The sequence below is a fragment of the Phocoena sinus genome, chromosome X (genome assembly GCF_008692025.1).
Source record: "Phocoena sinus isolate mPhoSin1 chromosome X, mPhoSin1.pri, whole genome shotgun sequence".
Taxonomy (NCBI): Eukaryota; Metazoa; Chordata; class Mammalia; order Artiodactyla; family Phocoenidae; genus Phocoena; species Phocoena sinus.
Window position 1 is genome coordinate 120,137,866 of NC_045784.1, and position 13,710 is coordinate 120,151,575.

The 13,710-nt window shown below is 43.0% G+C and overlaps 1 pseudogene; it reads left to right on the top strand.

Moving 5' to 3' along the window:
• Nucleotides 1–6,078: 6,078 nt before the first annotated feature.
• On the top strand, nucleotides 6,079–9,686 carry LOC116747213 (annotated as a pseudogene).
• The last annotated feature ends 4,024 nt before the right edge of the window (nucleotides 9,687–13,710 follow it).

The following is a 13,710-nucleotide window of genomic DNA, read 5'->3' on the forward strand; positions in this document are numbered from 1 at the left end:
TGGAGATGGTGTGGAGAAAAGGAACTCTCTTGCAGTGTTGGTGGGAATGTAAATTGGTACAGCCACTATGGAGAACAGTATGGAGGTTCCTTAAAATACTAAAAATAGAACTACCATATGACAGAGCAATCCCACTCTTGGACATATACCCTGAGAAAACCATAATTCAAAAAGAGTCATATATCACAATGCTCTTTGCAGCTCTATTTACAATAGCCAGGGCATGGAAGCAAACTAAGTGTCCATCAACAGATGAATGGGTAAAGAAGATGTGGCACATATATACAATGGAATATTACTCAGCCAAAAAAGATATGAAATTGCGTTATTTGTAGTGAGGTGGATGGACTTAGAGTCTGTCATATAGAGTGAAGTAAGTCAGAAAGAGAAAAACAAATACTGTATGCTAGCACATATATATGGAATCTAAAAAAAATGGTTCTGACGAACCTAGGGGCAGGACAGGAATAAAGACCCAGACGTAGAGAATGGACTTGAGGACATGCGGAGGGGAGCGGGTGAGCTGGGATACAGTGAGAGTGTAGCATTGACATATATACACTACCGAATGTAAAATAGCTAGTGGGAAGCAGCTGCATAGCACGGGGAGAGTTGCTCGGTATTTGTGAGCCCTTAGAGGGCTGGGATAGGGTGGGTGGGAAGGAGGCACAAGAGGGAGGGGATATGGGCATAAATGTATACATATAGCTGATTCACTTTGTTATACAGCAGAAACTAACACAACAATTTAAAGCAATTATACTGCAGTAAAGATGTTTAATAAACAACCAAACAAGCAAACAAATAAATAAATAAACAAAAGATTGCTCTAGCTATTTGGGTCTTTTGTGTTTCCATACACATTGTGAAATTTTTTGTTCTAGTTCTGTGAAAAATGCCATTGGTAGTTTGATAGGGATTGCATTGAATCTGTAGATTGCTTTGGGTAGTATAGTCATTTTCACAATATTTAATCTTCCAATCTAAGAACATGGTCTATCTCTCCTTCTGTTTATATCATCTTTAATTTCTTTCATCAGTGTCTTATAGTTTTCTGCATACAGGTCTTTTGTCTCCTCAGGTAGGTTTATTCCTAGGTATTTTATTCTTTTTGCTGCAATGGTAAATGGGAGTGTTTCCTTAATTTCTCTTTCAGATATTTGATGCAATTTTTTTTTTTTTTTTTTTTTTTTTTTTTGCGGTATGCGGGCCCCTCACTGTTGTGGCCTCTCCCGTTGTGGAGCACAGGCTCCGGACGCGCAGGCCCAGCGGCCATGCCTCACGGGCCCAGCCGCTCCGCGGCACGTGGGATCCTCCCGGACCGGGGCACGAACCGGTGTCCCCTGCATCGGCAGGCGGACTCTCAACCACTGCGCCACCAGGGAAGCCCTTGATGCAATTTTAAATGGGATTATTTTCTTGCTTTCTCTTTCTTATAGTTTATGTTTAGTTTGTAGAAAAGCAACAGATTTGCATATATTAATCTTGTATCCTGAGACTTTCCTGGGTTCATTTATTAGTTCTAATAGTTTTGGGGTGGAGACTTTAGTGTTTCCTATAAAAAGTATCATGTCATCTGCAAATAGTGACAGTTTTATTTCTTCCCTTCCAATTTGGATGCCTTTTATATTTCTTTTTCTTGTATGATTGCTCTTTCTGGGACTTCGAATACTATGTTGAATAGAAGTGGTGAGAGTGGGTATCCTTGTCTTGTTCCTGAATTTAGAGGAAAGGCTTTCAGCTTTTCACTGTTGAGTATGATGTTGGCTGTGGGTTTTTCATAAATGTCCTTTATTATGTTGGAGTCTGTTCCCTCTATACCCACTTTGTTTAGAGCTTTTATCATAAATGGATGTTGGATTTTATCAAAAGCTTTTTCTGCATCTATTAAGATGATCTTATGACTTTTATTCTTCCTTTTGTAATGTGGTATATCACATTGATTTGTGAATGTTGAATCATCCTTGTGACTCTGGAATAAATTTAACTTGCTCATAGTGCGTGATCCTTTTTATATATTGTTGGATTTGGTTTGGTAAAATTTTGTCGAGGAGCTTTGCATCTATATTCATCAAAGATATTGGCCTGCAATTTTTGCTCTTTTACAGTCTTTGCCTGGTTTTGGTATCAGGGTAACAGTGGCCTCATAGAATGAATTTGAGAATATTTCACGCTCTTCAGTTCTTTGCAGTAGTTTGAAAAGGATAAGTATTTGTTCTTCTTTAAGTGTTTGATTGAATTTCCCGATGAAGTGGTCTGGACCTGTACTTTTGGTTTCTGGGATCTTTTTTTAAAAATTTTAAATCAATTTTACTACTACTGAATTGTCTGTTTCTTTTTGATTCAGTCTTGGCAGGTTGTATGTTTCTAGAAATTTGTCCATTTTTTCTAGGTTGTCCAACTTGTTGGCATATAACTGTTCTTAGTAGTCTTATGATTTTTCTGTATATCTGTGGTATCAGTTGTTATTTCTCCTCTTTCATTTCTTATTTTGTTCATTTGGGTCTCACAGAACTAGAACAAATAATCCTAAAACTCATACAGAACCAGAAAAGACCCCAATTTGCCAAAGCAATCTGCAGAAAAAAGAAGCTGGAGGTATCACCCTCCCAGACTTCAGATAATGCTACAAAATTTTACTGATCAAAACAGCATGGTATTGAAACAAAAACAGATACATAGATCAGTGGAACAGAATAGAGAGCCTAGAAAGAAACCCACTCAGTTATGATCAATTAATCTACAACAAAGGAGGTAAGAATATTCAGTGGAGAAAAGACAGCCTTTTCAACAAGTGGTGCTGGCAAAACTCGACAGCTACATGTAAAAGAATGAAATTAGAGCTTCCCTGGTGGCGCAGTGGTTGAGAGTCCGCCTGCCAATGCAGGGGACACAGGTTTGTGCCCTGGTCCGGGAAGATCCCACATGCCACGGAGCGGCTAGGCCCGTGAGCCATGGCTGCTAAGCCTGCGCGTCCGGAGCCTGTGCTCCGCAACGGGAGAGGCCACAACAGTGAGAGGCCCACATACCGCAAGAAAAAAAAAAAAAACCAACTCTTGTTCTGCAGACATGTAGAAACTTTCCCTTATATCTTTAAGAAGTATCTTCCAGGTACAATTGGAATATTAGGAAAGGAGAACTGAAGTGTCACTGGAGGAGTCAGGGAAAGTTACTGGAGTTGGTGACACATGAGTTGAGATGTGAAAATTAGCAGGAGAGGGTAAGGTCGATGGAGAAAGTGAGAGCAGGAAAGACATGGCAGGTGGAGGGAAGAACATGTGCAAAATCGTGATGTCAGCTGAGAACCCAAATGGCCTTAGAGAGATTATATAACTCCCTTGCTTTAGTCTTGGGGAAAAACGAGCCCCTACACTGTGCCAGGTGCTAGGAATACAGACGTAATTAAGACTATTTCTCTTGTCCTCAAGAAGTATACAGTATATCGTGAAAGTAATAATTTTATCTTTTCCCACTATTGCAACTGTTTTATTTCTATTTTTTATGATGTTCAAATGGTCCAGTATGCTTAGCTCTGCTTCCAGACTAAATGCCACATGCCTATATCTGGTTATCCGTGTTGCCAGTGGTGCTGGTATGAGAGACTCCTTGCAGGTTCCTCCCAACTGCAGGATGAAGATAGATCACAGAACATGTACTACTGATGGCAGGATCTGTCCTCATATTCGTAACTGAAGGACCATTTTCCAAAATATTCATTCATCACATTACCTTTCCATTTTATTGCTAAGACTTGAGGTCAGTATTCATGAATTCAATCCACTAACCCCCCTCCACTGGGCACCAATTAGATGCGCAGCTTTGAGCCTAGGTGTTATGAGGCTGCAAACATCAACCACATGAAGGTGTTGTCCGTTCAGTAGCTAAAAATTTCATTGGGATAAATATGTGTATATTACTAAAATAAGATATATCGAGGCACACATTTCCTGTAGGGAAATGAACACTAACTTTGCAATACTCGAAGTCAATCTGCAACTTTTTGGTTTCATTTATCTTGGGCAAATTATTTAACATCAAGTTTCAATTTCCCCTTCCATAAAATGGAAATGATGACACCTCCTACCTTAATAGTTGCATATGTCTGTGCATATGTGTTTGTGCTGAATAAATTGCATAATATATAAATCAATCTGGCCTATAGTATGACTTCAGCGTATTTCTACCTAGCCACTCCCCTCCCCACCCCAGGCCAATCATCCCAACACCCTAAATATTTTAAGTTGTTTTGAAGTTCAGAGGAACATAAAATATTTGGTGGTGTTTTACTTCTTTCATGAATGATCCAACTCCAGACAAATTTACATGGCAACCCATATATAGTTCTCTCAATACTCAAAATAATGCCTTTACTAAAACAATTTGGAGTGGTGACTTACTGTGGCCTTGGATCCTGCTACAGAGAGATTTGGCATATATTATCAAGAATACCGTTTTATTTAAAAAGCTCATAAAGCTTCATCCTCAGCTATTACTGACTTAGGAGTAGCAGATATATGGAAACTTTCACACTCTACTGAACGGGATTATACATTCCTCTCTAACCCACATAACTCATATTTCCAGGCTGACTTCTAAGTTCCTCACTTTCTGATTAATGATGTGAATAGCAGGGCTCTAGGCAGCGTTCTCTTATCTGAGCATGCCACAGACTCACTTTCAGTTGACCTTCAGAAAGTATTAGGCAGCATTTCTGCAAAACTTCCTTTAGTAATGAACACTGGAAAAGAAAGTTATGATTTGTGATTCTAAAGCTACATAGAAATACAAAACACACACACAGTCACTGACATGAGGACTCTGTATGTATATATACAGGCTCTCTTATTTTTACTGATTGATATCAATTTTTTTCAGGAGCAAAGTATCATTAATTACAAAAATAAACTAACTAGCAAAGTTCTCATTAAAGATAAATGTGAACTGGGAAGAACATATGGATAAATCATCCCCTGCCTCATTCAAATTGAAAAGAAACACTGAGTCTGGAGGGAACAATGAGAAATGTGTGTATTATAAAGTTATAGGTTTTAATAACTTCACCTCATTCTATTAAGCCTCTAACCCCATTGGAATCATAAAAGGTTAATATTGAAATGAACCCTAAGAGCATAAATTAGTCATTGGCCATTATATCCCCCCAAATGAGCCTTAAGCTATGTAACACTTGATCAGCAGGAACTTCCTCTTTTATTAAAGAAATGAAGATACACTGCATTGAATGACATTATTGAGAATACCTAAAATCTCTCATTATCCTACAAGCACTTAAAATTGCTATTACAGATTTCTGCAGGCCAAATCCCAGTTCCCAATGGACCCCTGCAGTTTATGGAGTACTAGCCGGGAATGTGTTTCAGTTGCCCACAAATACACACTTATATAGTCATATTGGGTATTTTCAGGAGAAAATGAGATATTTTATTTTTATTCTATCTCTAAAGAAGGGTCCATCTGAAATGGCCACAAATCAAAACTGGGGCCGGCGCGTTGGGGCTGTTGGTCGGGGGCGGCCGCGCGGCGCGAGCGGACCACTCCGGGGCGGGCGCGCGCAGGGATGCTCCAGGGTGGGCGCGCGCAGGGATGCTCGGGGCCGGGGGGTGGGGGTGGCGGCGGCGGCGGCGGCGGCCGTGTGGGCTGAGGCTGCTAGGGTAGCGCGGGCCCTCGGGCCTTTCCTGATCCGGCCGCTCGGGCTGCGCCGCCGCCGAGGCCCCTTCAGGCTCGGGGCAGGGCCCGCTGCCACTTCTGAACGCGGGGGCCAGGGAGCCCGTGCCTGGACCCGGAGCCTCCCCTCGGGGGTCAGGCCCGGGCGGGGAGCCCCGAGCCGCTGCCCTCCTCGCCGGCCTCCGAGCCCCATTTCCTGCTTTTTCAGTTTCCCTGGGGAGGTGATGAATAGTTCCGGGGGTCCCCGATGAGGCGGGCCGGGGGACCGCGCTCTTTATAGAGGGTCCCCGCGGGACCCGGGTGGGGAAGCGGTTGTCTTTGCCCGGGCAGGGGACTTCCCGAGCCTGCCGGGACCATGAGCTGAACTGTGCGAGCGGGACGTGTCCGAAGCCCGAGAGCCAGCCCCCTTCCCCGGCCAGCATGGCATCTGAAGAAGCCTCTCTCGGGGCATTGGAAAGTCTGATGACAGAGTTTTTCCACGACTGTACAACCAATGAAAGAAAACGTGAGATAGAGGAACTTCTTGATAACTTTGCTCAGCAAATAGGAGCCTGGAGATTCTGCCTGTATTTTCTCTCCAGCACTAGGAATGACTGTGTAATGATGTACAGTTAAACGTTTTTTGAGAATCTGATCAATAAAATGTGGCTTGGGGTCCCATCTCAGGATAAGACGGAAATCTGTAGCTGCCTGTCCAAACTCCTCTTGGCTCACCACAAAACCTTACCTTACTTCATCTGGAACAAGCTCTGCAAAGTGATTGTTGACATTGGCCGTCAAGATTGGCCCATGTTCTACCATGACTTTTTTACTAACATTTTACAGTTGATCCAGTCCCCTGTGACAACTCCCCTCGGGCTGCTCATGTTGAAGACAACTTCAGAAGAGCTGGCTTGTCCCGCTGAGGACCTCAGAGTGGCTCGGAAGGAGGAGTTGCGAAAGCTGCTGCTGGACCAGATGCAGACAGTGCCTGGGCTACTGACAGGTATCTTGGAGACTGTCTGGGACAAACACAGCGTGACTGCCACCACCCCACCACCATCCCCGACCTCAGGAGAAAGTGGCGACTTACTGAGTAACCTGTTGCAGAGTCCTAGTTCAGCCAAACTGTTGAATCAGCCAATCCCCATCCTTGATGCGGAGAGTGAGTATATCTGTTCCTTGGCCTTGGAGTGCCTGGCCCATCTCTTCAGTTGGATTCCTCTGTCTGCCAGCATCATCCCGTCCCTCCTTACCACCATCTTCCACTTTGCCTGCTTTGGCTGTGACATCCAGGCCAGAAAGATGGCATCGGTTAACAGCAGCAGCCAGAACTGTGTGTTGGGTCAGGAGTGCAGCTGGCTTGGGGTCCTGGCCATGTCCTGCATCAATGAACTCATGTCCAAGAACTGTGTGCCTATGGAATTCGAGGACTACTTACTGTGTATGTTCCAGCAGACTTTCTACCTGCAGAAAATCATCAAGGATAACAATGCCCAGACGGTGAAGAGAAGGCTAGAAGAACTCAATGAGTGCTACATCGAGAAGTTTAATGACCTTCTGCAGCTCTTTGTGAGTGTTCACCTAAGAAGAATCGAGTCCTACTCCCAGTTCCCTGTGGTGGAGTTTTTGACAGTTTTGTTCAAGTACACATTTCATCAGCCTACTCATGAAGGTTACTTCTTGTTTGGATATCTGGACGCTCTTTTTGGACTATCTGACAAGGAAAACGAAAAGCCGTCTAGGAGACAGGGAAGCAGTTCTCAACAGGTACGAAGACGCCCTAGTCCTCTTGCTCATGGAGGTGTTGAATCGAATCCACTTCAGATACAACCAGGCCCAGTTGGAGGAGTTGGATGACAAAACTCTGGATGACGATCAGCAGACAGAGTGGCAGTGGTACTTACACCAGAGCTTGGAGGTAGTGGCCAAAGTGATGGAGCTCCTTCCCACACACGCCTTCTCAACACTGTTTCCAGTTCTTCAGGACAATTTAGAAGTTTATCTGGGGGGTTTCCCTGGTGGCGCTGTGGTTGAGGGTCCGCCTGCCAATGCAGGGGACACGGGTTCGTCCCCCGGTCCAGGAGGATCCCACATGCTGCAGAGCGGCTAGGCCTGTGGGCCGTGGCCGCTGAGCCTGTACATCCAGAGCCTGTGCTCTGCAGCGGGAGAGGCCACAGCAGCAAGAGGCCCGCGTACAGCAAAAAAAAAAAAAAAAAAAAAAAAGTCTATCTGGGGTTATGGCAGTTTATATTTACTTCAGGGTCAGGACACAGGTTGATCATCGCAGCAGAGAACGACTGCCAGCAGCTGCACTGTTCCCTGTGAGTCCTGAGCTCCCTCCTGCAGGCTGTGGGCCACCTAGCTGAGTACTCATCGGGGACGTGTTCACAGTGCGCTTCAGGGACACCCTCACTGTGGTGAAGAGGTTGGTCAAAGTCACTTTGTATGGATCGCAGATAAAATTGTACAACATTGAGACTGCCGTGCCATCAGTATTGAAGCCTGATCTCATTGATGTGCATGCTTAGTCCCTGGCTGCTCTGCAGGCTTACTCTCACTGGCTAGCACAGTACTGCAGCGAGGCTCATCGGCAGAATATGCAGCAGTTTGTTACGCTCATCTCCACCACCATGGATACAGTCACACCTCTGATCAGCACCAAGGTCTGAGACAAATTGCTGCTATCTGTGTGCCATTTACTGGTCTCCCTGGCCACCACTATGCGACCTGTCTTTCTGATCAGCATCCCTACAGTACAGAAAGTATTCAACAGAATCACCGATGCCTCTACCCAGCAGCTTGTTGACAAGGCTCAGGTATTGGTGTGCCATGCCCTCTCTAACATCCTGTTGCTTCCATGGCCAAACATCCCAGAGAACGAGCAGCAGTGGCCTGTGCACTCCATCAACCATGCCAGCCTCATCTCTGTGCTCTCTCGGGATTATTGCAACCTGAAGCCCAATGCTGTCACCCCGCAGAGGAAGATGCCCCTGGATGACACCAAAGTGATTATCACCAGACGGTGTCTTAGAAGATATCGTGGAGAATATCTCTGGGGAATCCACCAAGTCCCAACAGATCAGCTACCAGTCCCTGCAGGAATCTGTTCAAGTCTCACTGGCCCTCTTTCCAGCTTTTGTCCATCAGCCAGATGTGTCTGATGAGATGCTGAGCTTCTTCCCCACTCTGTTTTGAGGCCTTAGAGTACAGATGGGCGTGCCTTTCACTGAGCAGATCATACAGACTTTCCTCAATATGTTTACCAGAAAACAGTTGGCCGAGAGCATCCTCCATGAAGGCAGTACTGGCTGCCGGGTGGTTGAGAAGTTCCTGAAGATCCTGCAGGTGGTGGTCGAGGAACCTGGCCAGGTGTTCAAGCCCTTCCTCCCCAGCATCATCGCCCTGTGCATAGAGCAGGTGTATCCCATCATCGCTGAGCGCCCCTCCCCTGATGTGAAGGCTGAGCTGTTTGAGCTCCTTTTCCGGTCGCTCCATCACAACTGGAGGTGCTTCCTCAAGTCCACCATCCTAGCCAGTGTCCAGAGCGGGATTGCTGAGGAGCAGATGGAGGATGAGCCTCAGTTCAGTGCCATCATGCAGGCTTTTGGACAGTCCTTTCTCCAGCCTGACATCTACCTATTTAAATAAAATCTCTTTTACTTGGAGACTCTCAACACCAAGCAGAAGCTGTACCACAGAAGATCTTCCGGACCACCGTTCTCTCTCAGTTTGTGAACGTGCTGCTCCAGATCCTGGTTCACAAGTCCCACGACCTCCTGCAGGAGGAGATTGGCATTGCCATTTACAGCATGGCCTCTGTGGACTTTGATGGCTTCTTCGCGGCCTTCCTCCCAGAGTTTCTGACCAGCTGTGACGGTGTGGATGCCAACCAGAAAAATGTGCTGGGGCGGAATTTCAAGATGGATGGGGACCTGCCCTCATTCACCCAGAACGTGTACAGCCTGGTCAACGACCTGCGTTACTACAGACTCTGCAACGACAGCCTGCCCCCGGCACCATGAAGCTCTAGGTGCAGCTTTCTCACCGCCCGAGGGACACCGACTTCTGCCACTGCCACCTGCACCACCTCCGCCTGCTGCCACGGGTGTCTCCCAAATGGGCCTCGGCCTCTCCTCGGTTTCTCATGCCCAGAGCGGCGTCACCTGCCCTCGTCCCCTCCACGCTCCTCTCCTGCCACCCACCCACCAGAACTGGCTCTGGGGTGTCCCAGGGGTTTGGAGCAGGCAGGGGTCATGCGGCCAGGTACCAGGGAGGCACCAGAAAATCCTGTGGGGTGGTCCACGCAGATCATGCGTGTATCAGTCACGAGGCAGAAACGCCAAGGACAGCTGTGACAGTGCCACCTTCTCACCATTCCACCTCCCCACCCCTCCCGGCCCAGCAAGCTAAGGAGAGGCATGATGCTGGAACTACTTTGGCACTGCTGTCAAGACTCTCCCTCCCTCCCCCTCAAATGCCTTGAAGTCTCTGCTTTTTGTCAGAGATTTGCAGACTTGTGGTTAGTTTTGTTGTTGTTCTTGTTTTCTCATCATTCCACTGTGATACTAAGAAACTAAGAAGCTTAATGAAAAAATAATATGCTTATGTTGTTGTTGTATTAAAAAAATATCAAAACTAGGGCATGACCAAAACTATTCCTCATTTTTGAACTTTTTATGGTACTAAAAATGCACCATGTCATCTATCATTTCTTGCTTCTTAGGTGGCTTCATTTTTCAACATTAGTTATTACTACGTCATGTTTGCTGTTCATCAACTTTAAAAGTGACACTTGTCCAATAAAAATAGTTAGACATCCTTGGTAAAGAGATGGCACTTCTGGATTGCCATCTATTTCATCAACTTCTAAGAAGAACTCCTCACATGATAAATAATGAAAGTATGAGCTAATCACAATGAAAACAATTTTACAAGAATCTTTTTTGGCATGTTCTATTTTTTACAATAGTTATGGCATTTCATTGTGATGTCAATTTGCATTTCTCAGAGAAATGCAAAAACAAATAAACAATATAATAAATGTTCTAAAGAAAAAATCAATTCACAGGTCTCAAAGATACTTTTTTCTTCAGTATCTGAGCTAAAATGAAAAGTCCTCAAAGTCTGAAATATATAAAAACATTAACTGTTTTAGTTTGTGGCACAAATGTTTAATTATATATATATATGTATATTATATATATATATATACACATATGTAATATATTTCTAGAATAGTGATATTTATTCAATCTAAAACTTATTTTTCTTTCAAAGCTTCTTTTAATATTTCATTAATTATCTTGAGATGATCCTAATTTAATCATATCCAAATCTAGAAACATTGATCAATGGTCTTCATGATTCAGATTTCCTACCAAAACACTGGGGAAAAAAATAAACAATTTAATTACTGACATGATGTACTTTGTCAAAACAAAACATTAAAATTAAAGTACAATATTGGGGAAGTGCTTTGTAGTCTAGTTTCTAGTACAATTTCATCATTTGATCCTCTTAACCCAGGGAGATAGATAGGCAGAGCCCCTTTATTTATTTATTTCAGACAAAGTGAGGATAATCACTCCTATCACATAGTACTGTTATAAGGATAAATGATATAATGTATGTAAGCCATCTGTTGAAGACACTGCTGACAGTAGATTCTCAACAAATATCTTTTTTAAATGAATTGGATTTTCCCATTTCATCATGTGAGGAAACTGCAATTCAGTTTGTTTTAGTGACTTGCTCAAGGTTGTATAGAAATTAATGATAGTCTGTCTATATTAATGATGTTACTAGAACTCAAGTCTTACTGATTCAGTTGAATTATTTCTAAAGACAAAGATTTAAATGTCCAGTATTAGTTCAGTTCTTCTGATACTGTTTTAATCAGTTTGACCTGGACTTATTAATTTCATTTCAGGAAATGTTTTTGGCAATGTATTCCAGAGAACAAATAGATTAGAGCATGTTTCAAGATTGCTATAGCTTAATCATGCAATACCTTCAAATCACAAATTTGACCTAAATCACCTAGCATTGTAGCATGGAAATAGTAAAAAGAGCAGATTATTAATAACTACAATTTACTCATCACTTTTTTTGTACTAGGTACGTAAGTGTTTTACACGGATCATCTCATTTAATCCTTGCAATATCTTAACACATCTACTCTCATTATGGTCATTTCATGAACAGGAACAATAAAGCACAGAGAGGGGTTAAGTAACTTTGCCCAAGGTAACAGAACTAGGAAGTAGGAGAAGAAATGGTTTCAACCCAAGCAAAGCAACTCTAGTCAAGTCTATACTCTTAATCCTCATGCTCCACAGCTTCCATGGATGATATGTAATTAAGAGTGGCTCAGCTGAAATGCAGAGCAATCCAGGGTATTAACCAAGAGCATAACAATTTGACTATTAGAGAGACTTAGAAAAGAGGAAAATGGGGGTTTGGAAGAGCAAAGGGAATGTGAATGGATGGTAGAGCAGGGGTAGGAGGTTTTGCAAAGCAGCTTTAAGTGAGAGTAAAAAAGCCGAGGGAAATGGAATCCTAAGCCTGAAGACTGCACTCTTGCATCTGTAAGGGGCTACGGTGTTGAAGGGCTAATAGGACCAGGAAAGAACATTCTGGAATGTTCTGGTGTGCTCTAGTATGGATAAAGTCATCATGTGCCAGGTTAGGGAAGGTGTGCAGCCATAATCCAGTGGACCATGGAGAGGAACTGAGACTGTGCATCAGTGTGCAGATATGGTACAGGGAGAATTCTGTTAGTGCATGAACAAAGGAGCAGGCTGTTTCAAGCTCATGTGTCTAAATTAATTGCATTTCTGAAGCCAGATTAGTAGGACTCTCAAGGCCTGATGTAACAAGGTAGAGTTTATACAAGTGAGAGTTGGAAGGATTGGGAAAGTTTTCAGAACATGTTGGTAAGAAAACCAGGTATGTGTGGCTAATACCTCAAATACATGCATATCCGCACATACACACACACATATACACAGTAGTCCACAATTCCCACTCCACGTTTTCCTTAGGAGTGTTTCTTTTTAATGTTATTATATTTTATTCAAAGTAGAAATTATTATTGAATATTATATGTGACTTCTTCCTCTGTAAAATTTAGTTGTTTTTGACAGCACTGGTAGATAACTAATACTATACAGTTTGAGGAGAACAATGTTTTCCTCTAAATATATGGATGATATCTTAGTTGCCTCAGACTGCTATAACAAAATACCATTGAGTGGCTTAAACAACAGACATTTATTTCTCACACATCTGGAGTCAGGGAAGTCCAAGATCAGGGTGCCAATTTTATTTTGAGGTTTCTTCTCTTGGCAGCTGCCATTTCTCTGTGTGCTCATATGACCTGTTTTGTTTGCCTGGAGAGAGAGAGAGAGACAGAGAGAGAGAATGAGTGAGCAAGCTCTCTCCTGTCTCTTCTTATAAGGGCACTAATCCCATCATGAGGGCCCCATCTTTATGAGATATGAATTTTGGAGGAACACGAACATTCAGTCCATAACATACGGAAATTATATATAGTAAACTTTTACACTAACTGCTGGTTAACAAATTTCAAGCATTTTCAAATAATTATGGAGTAAGAAATTACTTGTTATGTTTTACTCTAACTTTATAAAGATGAACAGAAATATCTTTTTTAGATCTCAATTATTTGCCTAAAAAATGGACATTATTTTTTTAACTCTATACATAAATTTTGGTCAGTCAGATTCTGATCAATAAAAACCAAATGTCATACTAGCAAGATCTTTGAACTGGCAATCAGTAATACAGGGTAAGGAGTGTTAAATTTGGCAATAATATTCTGTGTATCCATGACCTGCTCTTTCTTAGTCTCATTTTCCTCTCTGGAAAAGAAATGTAGTAGAACTGAATGATGTTTACTTTAACGTGTCATTTCAGTAACCAAATTATCCTTTTTCTCCAGGACTGTCTTGGTTTTGGTCCTAAAAGTCCAGTCTACCAGGAAACCTCTATCCTGCGATTTAAAAAGTTTTGTATTTCCATTAT